The sequence below is a fragment of the Haemaphysalis longicornis genome, unplaced genomic scaffold (assembly GCF_048455015.1).
Source record: "Haemaphysalis longicornis isolate Haplotype H1 unplaced genomic scaffold, Haemaphysalis longicornis Haplotype H1 scaffold_1, whole genome shotgun sequence".
Lineage (NCBI taxonomy): Eukaryota > Metazoa > Arthropoda > Arachnida > Ixodida > Ixodidae > Haemaphysalis > Haemaphysalis longicornis.
In genome coordinates this window covers 164,424,386-164,437,071 of record NW_027526203.1, presented here as the reverse complement: position 1 = coordinate 164,437,071, position 12,686 = coordinate 164,424,386, and the positions used below count along the sequence as shown (strand labels likewise).

General features: G+C 48.9%; 1 protein-coding gene and 1 non-coding gene across 2 annotated transcripts in view; both read right to left on the bottom strand.

The window, feature by feature from the left end:
* The window catches only part of Ko (Stork-head domain-containing protein knockout), a 320,814-nt gene that overhangs the window by 16,717 nt on the left and 291,411 nt on the right, over nucleotides 1-12,686 (bottom strand). The window lies entirely within an intron of this gene.
* Nucleotides 7,533-7,605, bottom strand: Trnat-agu (transfer RNA threonine (anticodon AGU)). The gene has a single exon. It is a non-coding gene; the product is annotated as a tRNA-Thr (tRNA).

Here is a 12,686-nt window from a genome sequence, read left to right as displayed (position 1 = left end):
CTAAAGGGTGTGCTTGGCGAGACAAATGCGGTTAGTGTATGCTGTCTACACGGCTTCAGCCTCAAACACAGCTCCTCATTCGAGAAATCAACAGTGCCATAATTATAAAGAACCGTCACCGCAGGAAACCCAACACGCTTTCCGATGCATTGTCCATTGACAGTTATATCAGTGGACTGGCACTGCATGAACGGCCGCCCAGGTCCTCATATTATCATGCGGCAAAGAAGCAACACGTTTATTCGTCCACCAATGTTAAATTTGCTGTTCAAATAAAGAGGTGCATTTCACTCCCAATACTGGGGCGGAGCACGTCGTTAGTCACAAATGACGGCATTTCGCTGCACAAATTGAAAGGTAATTTGCTTTAGCCAATTGAATGTGCGCGTTACTAGTCGGGTGTACATTACTGGTTTTTCAAATAGTACGCAGATAAAGTTCTACCGGGGAGAAATTTAAAATAAAATCACGAGAACCTTAAAACCCTGTTTGTGAATATATCGCGTATGATGGAAATGTTCTCCGAAAAACTTCCCTTGTGCCTAAAAGTTCTTCTGGCCGTTCCAGAAAAGCTTACAAATCGAAAAATACCAGGCTTTAAAAACATGTAAACAGTTTCTCAACGAGCCGGTGAGGTCAGTCAAAGTTGGCAGTATGTAATTTACTGAACATATCAGCCCTTACTAGTACCACTATGGGTGGGTCCCATTAGTGTTTCTCTTCAGAAAGCGGGCAGGCTTTTGCAGGGCGAAACTGAATTCTGTTGCCACGCATATAGGTCGGATATGGATGTACTGTAAATACTTCAACCGGCGCTCGTAAAAAGTGATTGCCATCACAAGACAGAAATGACGATGATACTGCATTGAAAACATTGATTTATCTCCAAGGTTATGCGTAAGGGGTGAAGGACCTGATGACCTGTAGTCAGCAAAGTATTCCAAACACTTAGTTTGCATGTGCGTGTAGTGCCCTTAAGTTGTTTTCTTCATTTGCTAACTTTTTAAAAACGCGTGAGTGGCTAAGTTGTTTCGTAGCGAAACGCTAGTTTCTGTGTTAAAATCTTATCCCCGAAGGCTGTATTTCCGGTGGATAATTAACAAAGAACGGGCTGAGCGAGCGACAGCTTGATGTGCGTAAAGGAACACGGAGTTATCCAGTGGGTAATACGTAGGCCAACAGTACCCATTATTGATTGATTGATTGTAGGGTTTAACACGCCGACGCAACGCAGGCGATGAGGCGCGCCGTAGTGGAGGGCTCCGGATTAATTTTGACCACCTGGGGATCTCTAACGTGGGCCGAAATCTCACACACGGGCGTTTTTGCTCTTCGCCTCCATCAGAAAAGCAGCCGCCGCGGCCGGCAATCGAACCCGCGACCTCGTGCTCAGCAGCGCAACGCCTTAGCCACTGAGCCACCGCGGCGGGCGTGTTACCCATTATTTGAGCACGGGGTTCTGTTTACAAGGCTATCGGTGACATAATTTATATCGCCCTTTTCAAACACTTCCTTCCAGCTTGCCCAATCACTTTTCGTGCAACTAACATTGCAACTCGAACGCCGTGTCCATCAACCATCGCGTGACTAGCGCCCCAGCTGCGCTCTGAAGCTGCAATCGCATCTTGCACTCTGTTCTGAGACGTACATTCGACAAGGTCGTACGCTAAAGATGGTGTCCAGATAACGGCTGCTCTGCTGCCAGGGGGATTGAGGTCTGACGTAAATTCAAAAAAAAAATTGGGCCAGAACTTCCTAATGCGAAATTGTCATATAGCGCGTAGCGTTCATGGTCGAACCCTCTTCGTCGTGCTTCCGTTGCAGGCGACCTGGCGGAAAAAACCCGCCCGCCCGCCTGTAACGCTGTATGTGTCACATTTTAACCGCGTAAGAAAGCGCAAATAATAATAGGTCCTACAGTCTTCACATGTCTACACAAGACCGCTTATGCTACCCCTAAAATGTCTTTCCAGCAATGCATCTAAGTACAATAGTGAAGCAGGATTTAAAGGTATCGGTGTATCTCGCTCGCTATAAGGATGCCTGGGGTTTTATGGAGGTATTTATTGAAAAGTCCTAGGGCCTCCCTGCTTTGATATCAGACTGTTCTTATTGACCCTGAAAAATGTCTTCCAAACGATGCACTTGTGTTTAGTAGTGAAGCCGACTTCAAAGGTACTCGGTGTATAGCAAAGTGGTTAACGCATTTATCTGACAATTCCCACTGAAAGTTCTTACAGCTTCTGTGTCCTGCTCTTATCTCACCTCTATTCTACACCGGTTTTTTTTTTAACACAGACAGCATCGTGTTTATTGCTCGCGACCCCAAACTTCGGAAGTGTAGGAATTAATTTTATTTTTCAGATCTGTGCTCGGCAGCACATTCGTCTTGACAAAGTCCCGCACTCACGGTCACAGACACTCGCAGAGAAACCCCAATACACCCCACATAATGTATTCATAGCTGTCTGTGTAAAGGTTTCAATAGCGGAGTTACGCATCGGGGTGGCTATTAGGCGCACCGTACAGGGCTCTGGATAAATTTACGCCACATGGTGATCGTTAACGGGCCCCAAACACTCGTACACAAGGAATTTTATCTGGTTGTTTGTTTTTCCCTCCATCACAAATGAAGCCTCAGCCGCTGTGAGTACTATTCCGAACCCCAGTTTCGCGTGCACGAGCGTCGACTCCTCAATACCACTACCCACCAGTACTGCTTGATGCTTCGCATCATCATTTCCTTGCCATCCGCGATGTCGGCAAGTGAAGATGTATCCCGTCTTTTCGGATGGAATTTTGGAACACACCGATGGGATAAATCACTTCTGAAGGGCTCACCGTCGCATCATCACAGGTGAGGAACTAGGGGCAAGATTCTCTGTTCACTGGCGTGAGTGATACGCTAGCACTTCGGGATGTGTGGCTACCAAAAGCGAAACGTGCACTTTTACGTATGCGCCGCTTTGCAAATCTGGACACGCGTACTTTGCGATAGCTTTTTAGCTATGCACAAAATACCGTTAGTTGTTGTGCGACGCGGTCGCTTAAAAGACGCCCGACTGCTGAGTGGCCCTTGTGAAAAAGCGGGGATGTCGTTAGCAGGTGCACCGTATCGTTATTTTTGTTTTTCCCGTGTTTATTTTTTATGCCGCTGGCCAGTTCCGCAAATCTCGTGCACGCCGACGTGCCCGTGCATGCCCACGAGCGCCGTGGCCTATCCCTTACACGTGCGCAGTAAGAAAACGGCAAGAAGCGAGAAGTGTCGCCGCTGACCTAACCGAGGCCAATTAACGACCTTTCAGATGACCGGGGCCTCATTAACGTGGGCGCGCTGCGTATACGCCGGGCGCGGACATTGCGGAAAGCGTGCCCAGACGGCTCTCACCGAAGGAATCCGGAAGCTAAGGGCCGTTTGTCACCTGTCCAGGACTGGGAAGGGGGAAGCGAAAAAAAAAAAAAAAAAAAACAGCCTCGTAGGAGGGCCAGAGGGGGGAGCAGTCGGGGTCAACTTCTACGCCGCACGCTGCGCCCTTCTCACAAGTCGTTCAGCGGTGACATAGCAGCGAGAAAGAGGGGGTAGTACGTAAATGCTAACAAGAAACACAACTGTGAACAATTAAAGAGCACCGGGGGCTTGCTGTGCGCCGAAGATCGTATAGGAACAAAACAAAAGAACGGCGGCGAGGTGGAAAACGGATGGGATCACCGCTAGCCGCGTGCCAGTGCCGACAGACTCGGCAAGATTTATGAAATTCGAAACAATTTGCAATCGTTTCAAACTTGCGCGCACCGCCTGTCTGTGCTGAAGAAGATCGAGAAAGCCGATAAGGTCGGGCATGGGCGACGGACGCAGTGAGGCGTACCGCTCTTGCGTGCCGCTCACGGACAAGTTGGAGCGCCGCTCCTCACGCCGTTTTCCTTGACATTTTACGTCGATTGCTGCCGCGCACAGCGCGCTGTTCATGCCTTTCTGCACGCCCAATGTATTTCGCTATTAGGCAGTTTCAAAATACCAGCCGAAAGGTTTTATTGCGAAGCGTTCTTCACGAGTTAATCACGATTTCACGGTGTTTCTAAGCGTTTTCAAAAAGCAGCCCAGGAAGGAGCGCCGGGGCTCAAAATTTGATCTTCAAACCGAAGAAGGCGAAAAAAATTTAAAGATAGAGGGAGGGAGGGTAAAGTTGGAGAAGCGATTTTCCCTGCAACACTAGGGAGACGAGAAGGAACAAACGGAGCAGCCAGCACTGGGGGAGAGTCCTTATTAGGGGACACGTGGAGACCGTCCGGATTCTTGGGTTTTCTTCACCCGCCAAAGCTCGTCGTGTTCGGGGGGAGAGGGGAAACAGGGGGCAGTAAGTGGTGGCTCTGATCACAGTACCTCATAACGTGATAGAGAGCGCTCGGAGCCTTGCAGAAGCGGCATTGCGACGAGCGTATAGCGTAAGGGACAGAATGTGGCCTCTCCCAGAACGAAGCGAAAGCGATCGCACAAGAGCTTTTCTGCGCATCTAGAACGGACATGTCCCAGATCACCTTATAATTTTTTTGTATTTCATTTCATTGTCTCAGTTATCACGGACTCCGTATCGACCGACAGCTGCAGCGGACGCCACAACGAATTCTGCAAGGTCGGATGAGTGCCGGATAAAGCCCGACTAGGAACTGAAGCATAAATGGTAAGTAATGGTTGACCACACGGATGGGCCAATAACAGCCGTCGAACTGAGCAGCTGATTGTTACCCAGTAACAGATGCTTCAAATAGCCTGCGGCCAAGCGACGCCGGTGAGCTAAATCCGGAGGCAGTAATCACGTCAGGGCAGACCAAGGAAACTGACGTGTGCAAACTCAGTAAGCTGCGCATGCGCCTAGCGCACGTCAAGCGCGGTAGCGGTAGATACGGCGCCATGGTTCCTTTGGTCAGTACTCTCGTATCTCGCGGACTTTGGTACACGACACTTCATGGCCAGTCACTCGGGCAAACTGCACAGTTTGTGTATTTAGGTGATGTAGGACAGAGTATGCTGGAGCAACTGCGTTTGTTCCCGCCGAGTAATTGTAGCTTCAGCTCCATTTCTGTGGTGGGAAGTGGGTGACACGTAGTTACGACGAAGATCGCGAAGTCGTTCTGGTCATTTCCCGCGGTGACGCTTCAGAGTCTGCAACAGGCGGCTTTTACGGAATACCCGACTCAAAGAATTTCAGGCACCAAGATTTCCAGGTATCCGACACAAGAGCGGTGTGGCTGCAGAGAATTGCGGGAATGCACAACACAACCGGAAACCATGCGCGCACGTACTGCGCACAGCGCGATGTTGACGCCTTGTTGCTGCGTGTTTCCAGGGCCCTTTCGTCCGATATATCTGTAAGCACAAGTTATGCCTGTGCTACACGGCCGTTTCAAAGGCCCTCAAAAGGCCGTCGAACCAATTGTCTACTGAGTGTCCCACTGGAAATACGTAGGACGCACTTGTAAGTGGGCGTTCAACTGACAATGGAAAGTTGCCGTGCAGCCCATGCATTACTCACTGTAACTACTCTCGCCTTGCCTGAAGTGGGCCTATAGCGCCGCATGCAGGTGTCTTCAAGTCACAAGCACTGTATCAGCGTGAGAGCGGCGCAGGGCGCCGACATGCACGGGCATATCGGGACGGCTGCAGCCCGCGTGGCATACCGGCCAGCGGCTGTTTCAGCCGCGCTCCGAGACGGGCCATTTTGTCAGAGCGCTGCAAGGCGGCGGCGCATGCGAAATCACGCGTTCCGCCCTAGTGTCCGGCCGCCGCCATCTCGTGCGGTGCGCCGCCGCTGTATGAGCGCTACGTAATTGCCGGGGCAAGCGCTTATGCATGTATGCGTCTTTGTTCCGCTAAGCGGCGTACGCACAGTGGCTGCATTGTTCCCCAGCTGACAGCGCGACGCTGCTGCCGGAAGAGGCACTCGCTAACTAAGGCGGCGCCGACGGCACTTTAAAGAAGGGGCGCACCGTCTGCTGGACAGCGGAGCATGACGGCCCGCCGGAGCGGTTGGTTAAGAATCCGGGACGTAGCGCGGACGGCCGTAGCGAAATCGAGACGCTGTATTTCGAAGAAGGTCAACCCTTTGTTTGGCTAATAGCCGCCCATTGCAGTTGTGGCGACGGAAATAAATTGTTAAATTGCTGGGCATACATTACACACACACACACACGCACACGCACGCACACACCACACACACACACACACACACACACACACACACACATATATATATATATATATATATATATATATATATATATATATATATATATATATATATATATATATATATATATATATATATATATATATATATATATATATATATATATATATATATATAAGGTTAGTAGAGACAGCGACAAACGAGAAAGACGTAGAAAATAGAAATAAGTTTACTGACGTTTCAGGGAGAGGTCCCCCTTTCTTCAGAGTACCAACCTTTCCTTTCTACAGAGTATCAGGGTACTAACCTTATTTTTTTCGCGCTCTGTGTGAGTTTTTATCTTTTCAGACTATATATATATATATATATATATATATATATATATAGTGTCACGGTACCGGTGGACTTTGCCCCATAGCGCCATAACCCGGCGTGGAAGACGAAGAGGAAAAACGGGGAGTGCAGACAGAGCGGACTCTGCCATGGCGGATTGTAAATAGTGTAAATAGATCATTATCGTTCATTGTTCGTGTCCTGCCGCAACGTAACATTTTGGTGGAGGTGCGGGGTATCCTCACCCTGGCTTCCGCATCGCATCGTCTCGGCCTGGGCGCAACCGTCGAGGGGCCGTTGGCCATGACGGGCAGCCCCAGCCCACAGCAACCAGTACTCGACCACGTCCCCCGCCCCGTGTCCCCAGCCCATGAGCAGCCGATCAAGACCTGACGTTATCAGCCGAGACCAGACGAACGTAAGACGCCGCGTCCCCAGCCCTGTCGTCCGACGTGGTTTGAGTTCCTCAGACGGTTGGCTTCTGTCATGAAGACATCGCTGTTGTGGGGCCAGGCATCATCAAGGACATCATCGTCATCAGTGGCGGCACAGACTTCACTGTTTATACTCATCGCATCTCATCCTCACTGCAGCTGTCGACGTCAAAACATTCGGGCTGCGCGTCGACATCATCGTGCTCGCTGCTCATTTCTTCCGATGGATTTTGCGCGAAGGAAAAAGCTTTGCCGCGAAGAAATGGAGACACTGGTGTAACAGCTTGTGGACCAGGAGCTCCTGGAGCTGCCCGATTGAGAGGCCCGAATTACCAGGCTGAGCGTCGCACAGGAACCTCCAACCGTACAGCACCCGTATTCTGCAATGGCGTCCAACCCATCCCAATATATATATATATATATATATATATATATATATATATATATAGAGAGAGAGAGAGAGAGAGAGAAAATAAGGGTTGGCTGTCAAGAAAACCTCGGAAAGCAAAGGGGAGGTTGTGGTGGGTCATAGAAAGAGATGAAGAATTTTTTTAGTCGAAAAGAAAGTGGTGAAAAAATGGCCGCCGGGTGGGATCCGAACCCACGACCTCCAGAATACTGGTCTGGTGCGATAACCACTACGCTACCGGCGGGGCTGTTTTCCCAGCACTTTCTCGGGTATTTATGTTAAGGTATTTTTGTTTCCTGCACTTGGGGGTGGAAGCCAGCGCCACTCGGACTACTCGGGGTGAAGGGGACCTTCTTTTTAACCCTCGGGCCGTGACTCGAGCGTCTATGACATGTCGAGAGTGGTCGACTAGCGTTGAACCCTCTTAAGCTCCCTTTGGCACCAAGACTGCCAGAACAGAGGCCCTCGCTAAGCGTGTAGCGAATCAGAAAATAGGAAATGAGGGGCTCCGTGAAATAAGACAGAAAATAAGGGTTGGCAGTCAAGAAAACATCGTAAAGCAAAGGGGAGGTTGTGGTGGGTCATAGAAAGAGATGAAGAATTTTTTGAGTCGAAAAGAAAGTGGTGAAAAAATGCCCGCCGGGTGGGATATATATAATTGATTGATTGTGGTGTTTAACGCGCCGACGCAACGTAGGCGATGAGGCGCGCCGTAGTGGAGGGCTCCGGATTAATTTTGACCACCTGGGGATCTTTAACGTGCGCCGAAATCTCGAACACACGGGCGTTTTTGCTTTTCGCCTCCATCAGAAAAGCGGCCGCCGCGGCCGGGAATCGAACCCGCGACCTCGTGCTCAGCAGCGCAACGCCTTAGCCACTGAGCCACCGCGGCGGGTAGGGATATATATATATATATATATATATATATATATATATATATATATATATATATATATATATATATATATATATATATATATAGCAAATGAGAATGGGAAGTGAGGGGCTCGGTAAATTCGGACAGAAATAAGGGTAAGCAGACAAGAAAGCCAAAGGGAAGCAAAGGGGAAAATGTGGTCTCCTATTATCCTTGAAACAGATACAGATCTTTTACAGATCTTTGAAAGAAAGAAGGTGGAGAAAAACATGCCCACCCGGTGGGATACGAACCCACGATTCCCAGGATACGCGTCTGGTGCGATGACCACTACGCTACCGGCGGGGCTGTGCTCCCCTCCACTTTCTCGGGCATTTATGCTAAGGTAATTGTTTCCCGCACTTGGGGGTGGTAGCCAGCGCCACTCCAACTACTCGGGATGAAGGGGACCTTCTTTTTGATTGATTGATTGATTGATTGATTGATTGATTGATTGATTGATTGATTGATTGATTGATTGATTGATTGATTGATTGATTGATTGATTGATTGATTGATTGTGGGGCTGAACGCGCCGACGCAACGCAGGCAATGAGGCGCGCCGTAGTGGAGGGCTCCGGATTCATTTTGACCACCTGGGGATCTTTAACGTGCGCCGAAATCTCGTACACACGGGCGTTTTTGCTTTTCGCCTCCATCAGAAAAACGGCCTCCGCGACCAGGATCTAACCCGTGCCCTCGTGCTCAGCAGCACAACGCCTTAGCCACTGAGTCACCGGGGCGGGTGGGACCTTCTTTTTAACCCCCGGGCCGTGACTCCGGCGTCTACGACATGTCACGGGTGGTCGATCAGCGTTGAACCCACTTAAGCTACCTATGGCACCAAGACTGCCAGAGGAGGAACCATGGTACAAAGGCGCGCAATAAAAAATATAACAACTTTACTTCCACATTTCGGATGGGGACCATCCTTCGAATGACAATTCGGGGCATCCATTCAAACGTGCATGTCATATTAAGGGTGCATGGCATCGTAAAATTATAATGCCGGTGTTTTGAGCCATCGGCATGCATCGGTGGCAGCTTTCGGCGATCGCCAAGAAAAAAACTTTGCTAGCTGAGCAACATCGTTCTGTCGGAGTACGAAACCTCTTCTTCATCAAGGTCATAGAGGGAATAAGAGCTGCGCGAGCAAGAAGACGCGTTGCTAAGCGACGCCCAGGATAGTCGGCGTGTGGTGCTGCAGGCGAGAGGGTTTGAAGCGCGTCATCTGCTACCATGCATTTCCAATCGGCGCTCACCGCGCTCGAGCGCTGCCACTCGTATTCACGGCAGTGAAACGGCTCTAAATTTTACTAGGGTGCAGCTCTGCCCCGACCTTGAAGGTTTGCGTCGTGTGTGTATTAATGTCGGCAATGAAAGTTGGCACAGCGCCAAGAATCAGGCTAGCGGCGCAGATATATCCAGGGCGGAATAATGTACGTAATAGGGCTTCAAGTGGGCTAAAATATAATAGAAATTATTACACGGAAACTAATACAAACATTACGTAAGCAATAAAACAATAATGAAACAAGGAATACCAGCAGAAATTATAGAAAATATACTCTCACGGGAAGTTCAATTCGCGGAACGACCTTCACTTTTTTTGCTGTGTGCGCCAGCCAGAATACAATGTGCATATAATAAATATTTCGTTCGTCTCGATATATTCCAGAGGTCTTTTACTTTGTTCTCTAATGACTTGAAAACTGTTGTAGCTTAAGGGCCTTTAAGTCATTCCAAATTTATGTGCCGTATTTATTATATGAAAATCCTATTCTTGATTTTTTGTTTTCACTTTTCCTGGTTTTGTGTTGCTTGAATTTCTGTAGGTCTGAGTGCCAGTGCTTGTAACGTAGAACTTTTTTTTCCATTTTGTAACTTCCGCACATTTTGTTACAAAACATTCGTTTTATACGTAACCCTATCTCTGTGATTTTCATTGAGTATTTGCTTGTATATTTCATTTTTTCACTTGCCTTGAACGTTTCGCTGGCCGAGTGTCATGACTTGCCATGGGCTTCTTTTTTTGTGCTTTTTTGCCTTCTTAGATTTCTGTAACTGTTTTCCTTTATTGTTTCTGTCATACATATGGTTTTTGTGTGTTGTGTCGTCTTAATTGCAATGTTTTTTATGTTTTGTATACGGTGTACCAGCACCAAGACCCCAGGGTTGTTTCTGGGCACCGAAAATAAAGATTGATTGATTGATTGATTGATTGATTGATTGATTGATTGATTGATTGATTGATTGATTGATTGATTGATTGATTGATATTACAGTCACCTCCAACACTATAGGGCTAGTTATTGTGGCATAACGCGATGGGCTAAATGACTGACAACAACAAACGAAAAACGGGTTAACTACAGAGTCAGCGGAAGTTTTCGGGGGCGGGAGTAAGAAGTCCATTTTCCTGTTTTCAGACTTCGGCTATTTCCAGTTCGAGCGGTCAGAAGGGACGTGAAAACCGATGGAACGCCATTTGTCGTAAATCGGTCAGAGGAATACGCTGCACGCTGCTTGCGGTTTCTCCCTGACACCTTCTCCGCCACCTTATTTACGCGTGTCCTCATTTTCTCTGGTTTATTTTTTCCCTTAAGACGGCCAGAAACAGCGCGCCACTCCTGGGCGCACTGCCGCAACCCGGTGTGCCACGGTGTCTTCCTCTGCTGTCTGCATTCGAGTCAGGAACTGTGATGAATGCCCGGCACGCACACGCCCCGCGCCAACAACTAACTAGTTGACATCACCCGCATACGTCAACGGCTCCTGACACGCGGACGCCGCCGTGGAGCGGACGTGACTTGACGACCTTGTGCCACTGGTACCAACGCCGGCGAGCCATTACTCATTACTCACAAGTGGCGGGCATCGACCGAGAGACTCGATGCAAGGATGTTCATGTACCGTAGAAATATCGGCGCTCGTTAAAAGCCCCGAGTGGTTCCACTTATTTCGTGGCCCTGAATACAGGCACGACGGCGCGCCTCGCATCACAACAGCTGTGTAGCTGCAGCCCGTTCGACGCCAGTCTGAGGAAGAGTGGGACTGAGGGAATAAAATTCATTTCGACGAGAGCAAAAAATTCTCCACACCGACACTTTCGAGTGCTCCAGAAATTACGGTAATAAATTGGCCAGAACTGCGACGCTTAAGCGTATGGCTTAGTTGCGTGCAAAGCATTTGTAATTGGAAGTTAATATGTCCTATCTTGCCGTTGTAACTCTCACCTTCATATTCCAACTAAGGCGCCGGTCTTCGATTACAAAAGTTGCGGGAACTGCCCGGATCGGGAGTCTTCGAATGTAAGCTTCCGCAGCTCGTGCTTCAATAACCGCTGAACGACCGCAGAAAAACAAGGGGAAAGGGAAAGAGAGAAGCCGCACGAAAATAGATTTTGCAATGCCCCCGAAGTAATACAGAAATAAACAAAACAACTGGATGGTTATGTAAAGTATACGCCCACGGCAACCTGAAGTTTTAACAGCAGAGATGTCTAAGCATGAGCTTGGTCCATTGGCGTTTGCAAAAAAAAAAAAAAAGAAAGAAAGAAACCTCCCCCTGCACAAAGAACCCGGCACGGCCTTGGCGCAGTGGCTTTAGCTAAAAAAAAGTACCGAGCGCACGTGAGCTCGTGCCTCGCAGCGACTGCCCGGCGTCGTCCAGGCTTGCGCGTATACGCTTGCGCCACCTTCGTCGTCACCCTCGTGTAGCGACCGGCGCGCCACGGCTTTCCCGGGCAGAAGATGACGACGACGAATCTGTCAAGCCATCCCTTCCTACTCCACACGTGGGAAACGGCCATCGGACCAGCTGACGAAGAAGTGGAGGCCCACCAAGGCGAGGACGCGCTACAAAAGGATTTGCCCTACGCGGCTGTACCGTCGGAAGATGACGACGAAAGGGATGACGACTATTGCTACTGAATAAAACATTGGACATGCTTTAATGGTCTTTGATTTACACTGCCGTCCAAAACGGCTTTGCACTGCTGGGGTCCAGCTGCTCCCTCTATCCTGGGATCCGCTGCAGTGTGGTGAGGAGCTAGGTCATCCCCAACCTCTGTTGTATCTCTAGCCTTGCAACACTAGCGCAAGCTGCGCGATTTTTTTTTTTTTTTCCATTCTTAATTATGAAGTTATTTCTTGTTGCTTTTACTTTTTTTCTTCGCCTCTCTTATTCAACACTGGAGCTGTTGTACAAGCCGTAAGTTCGGTGTTGCAGAAAAAATACCAAGAAAATTCGGAGCGCTCGTGAGTGCGTGCCTTGCGGCTACCGCCGAGTCCCCGGGTCGCGCAATGGCTTTAGCAAAAAAAAAAGGAAAGCTCCAGCGTTGTTGTCAAGCGCTACTGCGCATGTAATGCTTGACATGAGGAACACGACGATATCGATGCATATGACGA